The sequence below is a fragment of the Quercus robur genome, chromosome 9, assembly GCF_932294415.1.
Source record: "Quercus robur chromosome 9, dhQueRobu3.1, whole genome shotgun sequence".
Lineage (NCBI taxonomy): Eukaryota > Viridiplantae > Streptophyta > Magnoliopsida > Fagales > Fagaceae > Quercus > Quercus robur.
This window is the reverse complement of record NC_065542.1, coordinates 17,179,794-17,183,529: the sequence shown is the minus strand read 5'-3', so window position 1 is coordinate 17,183,529 and position 3,736 is coordinate 17,179,794.

The following is a 3,736-nucleotide window of genomic DNA, read 5'->3' as shown; positions in this document are numbered from 1 at the left end:
TAAGAGATATGAGGATTGCATGTAATAAGCACTTCGTCGTGTTCCCCAAACGATATGATCACAACCCCATTTCTCTGTCACACTAAATTGCCGAAAGAAAAGACAACAAAATAGAAGAAATAAGATTTTGTTTTGATTGTTTTAACTGTTATGTGTGTTTGACATACTGGCACCTAATTATGAAATTGGGTTGCACTGTTAAATACCACTAATTAATTCGAATAGAAAAAGAGTTCTCACAACTCGATCTGATCGAGCTCTTTGTCGTGACTTGGTGTAATAGCTCACTAACTTCGACCAACCCCAATAGTGGGCTAATCTAATCTTGTCGATTATATTTGCAAGCAATTATTCAAATATTTATCAACTCAATAATTAAAATAAAGGGTACTCTTATTTCCAATGTTTTTTTTCCTTCTTTTGAAAACAATTTCCAATGTTTTTCTTATGAGTTATGACCATTGCAAAATTATTCTTGTTTTGTCGCTTGCTAAGAAAATGACATAACAAAGTATATATTAATTAAAGCAAAAAAAGACGAAAGTGTAGGAGCCCTAGAGCTCGATTTGATAAAGATATACATGAAGTAAAGATAAGCGTTTAAGCTTTGAAAATTAGTTAGAAAAGAAGTCTTTTGAATGGATTTGTCATACTAGTATTTCAATATCTTAAAGGTGAAAAAAAAAGTTTATCTTCAAGAAATTAGTTTAGTTAATGAATTAAAGAAAAAAAATTGAACACTAATTAAAGACTTGCCGCCACGGGAACTATATAAGATTCAGTACATTGAAGATTGAATTCTTCTTTTATTATTTTCTTAATACCTTCTATTTGTAAGAGATTATAGTTGTAAACTTGAAATGTTTGGCTTATTACTTTAATTTTTGTTTTCCACTTAAATGTCTCCTATCATATGATCATAATGACACAACAACCGATAAAAAGAAAAGAAAAGAAAATTTTGTCCATTTCAATTATAAAATAGAGAAAAAGGTTTGGTTGCATCGAAGCACTACTGAGGTTCCTCGTGTACATTGGCTTTATCAATTATCATGTTGGATATCTCCTATGATTCAAAAGTTTTGACGGTTTGTAATATTGATTATGAAAGCAAGCACTTTCTCAAATGCAGTAAAAGCAACAATGGAAAGAATGGTTTCCATGTTCTTTTGTAGTCAAGTTTTTAGGCTGAAAATAGATGAAATTATAGAGTTCTCATAGTGGATCATGTCATTTTTTTACCATTTCACTAAAAGACTCTCACTTATTTAAAATTGTTGAGTCAATAGTCAGTTTCTGTTTAAAATTTGTTTCTGACTTAGCAATTTTAAACAGATGAGAGTCCTTTAGTAGAATGGTGTACAAGTTAATTTAGTTGATCATAAATTTTAAAATCCTATTGTATATATGGTAGACTACCCCAGAAACTCTAAAAGATCTTAATCCTATCCATCCTTCTTCTCATAAAAGCATTGAAACATTTGTGTGCAAAGTCTCATCAACTATAGATCCAACTGCAAAATAATAATAAGAGCAACAACTCTATTAATATGAAGCCATTATAATAGCTGAATAGATTGGTCTATAACTTTATGTGCTAATTATTCCCCTTATTGTCACTCATTTCTTAACCGTCAACAATAGCAACTCATTGAACGTAACCCAAATTTTGAGTAAAGCACGAAAATATAACATTTTTCATTTTTGTAGTTTCTGTTTTGATCTTTTCTAGATATTGAGCTAGGGTCCTTGCTTCCTAATTTGATTTGCACCCGTTAGTCTAAACAACTTTATTAGGGAGGAAAAGGAATAAGAATTTAATGAAAATTGTAAATTACACGCAAATATAATGCATACAAATTCTTATATAGTGTTAGAATCAATTTAGAGTTGGCAAATTCCATGTCAAAGTTTCAAATTTATTCGCATTGATTTCCATGTAACTTTTTCATCTGAGTTGTAATCAAGGAAGAAGAGCTTAAAGAGAGGGTTGAAGTTTCTGTTGAGAAGATCTCGGTCGAATGAAGTCTAAAGTGTCAAGTGAGATGTTAGGCGAGTAAATTAAATTGAGCCATAGAGTGGCTCGCTCGACAGTTGCCTATCACCTCAATTGAGCGAGCTACCTAAAAACTTGCCATAACAGAAATTCTAAAGAGTAACCATCCACCCATTGATTTGTAGTTACTATAAAAACAAAAAATAAACCCTAATCCCCCGAATGAAGGTAGAGATTTCTATAACCTTTGAGAGAAAACACATTACATATTCTCTTATACCTTCACCCTCTCCCATTGAACATCATTGAGAGGAGAATTTCACAAAAACACTGAGTGAGAGCTTGAGTGCTTTTGGATAGTTGAAAACCACAGAGATCATTATTAGAAATCTTCAAGAGACCTTGAAGTGTTCGAGTGATCAGTTTTGTAGTCTGCTCTGCAACTTGCGTTTGGAGACCCTAAAGAGAAAAAATGTACTTTGTTGCTAGTAAGAGCTAGAGGCTCAAGTACATGTACATTTCATAACTAGATATCTTGTATGTCTTTATGCACTGCAGCTATCTTTATAATGGATTCCGTTTACTAGGTTAGGCCTTTTTGTCCTTGATAGATTTCTCTCCATAGTCCATAATCACATCATGTCTGCGTGTGTGTGTTGTGGTTTATTTACTGTTGTGTTATCCATGATACGTACAAATTGGATTTGAATTGATCGGTTAAAATCAATAGCCAAGTTGTTCTAGAGGTCTAAATGTAATTAACATATGATATATTATTTCTTTGAAGGTGAAGTTATCTTTTCTTTCTAAGGTATGCTAGGAGGCAACTATTGTTAAAATTTCTCATCCCTCAATTATAAAAATTAAAAAAAGTTTATTTTCCTTTTTGGTAAGTGTGCATTGTAACTTGTTATTAAATTTTTGCTATTTTTTTTAATGTGTATTTTAAGACACTCGTTTAGCAGGACCCTTGGCAGATTTCTAAGGTCCATGGGTAATAGGAACAGAATTTGACAACTAATGTAGGGTTCATTATATTGATTGTAGAGATATTAATCCCCTTTGATGGTTTAGGTTAAAGTATGTTATTCGTTGGAAATAAAATATATTAGTTTCTCCAAAGGTAGGTAAAGTGGAAGAAATTATTCGAAGGCACGCTCTGTTGGCAGTTGGCACAAAATTAATCTATATGCAGTAGTAGTACTGTATGGCAGATAATCAATGTGATAAATATTTATAAGCATTTAGAAACATGTACACAGATAATCAATGAGCTATATATATATATATATATATATATATATATATATGAGAATGTTAATCAGCACCGCTCGGTGCTGGTTAAGGGCAGAAAAGACCAAAAAAAAAAAATTATCTGAAAAAGTCAAAAAAAAAAAAATCTCAAACAGTACCTACAAAACTGAAAAATTGACATAAATTGAAAAAAAAGACAAAACTTGTGTTAGAAAAAAAGTAAAAACTTTTGTACTTAACGGCTACCCTGCGATGCCCGTAAACCCAACCCATATATACATATATACAAGCACTCAAACATGTAGATGTTTAATCAAGGTTGTCAAAATCGGGATTCTACGTAGGATCATGCGAGGTAGGTGGGATCGTGGATCGTAGGATCGGATCGTGGATCGTAAGATCTTACATTATTTGAGAAAAAAACAAAAAATACACATTGGTATGTTAAATAATCATATAAATTATACATTCATTGATATAATTACC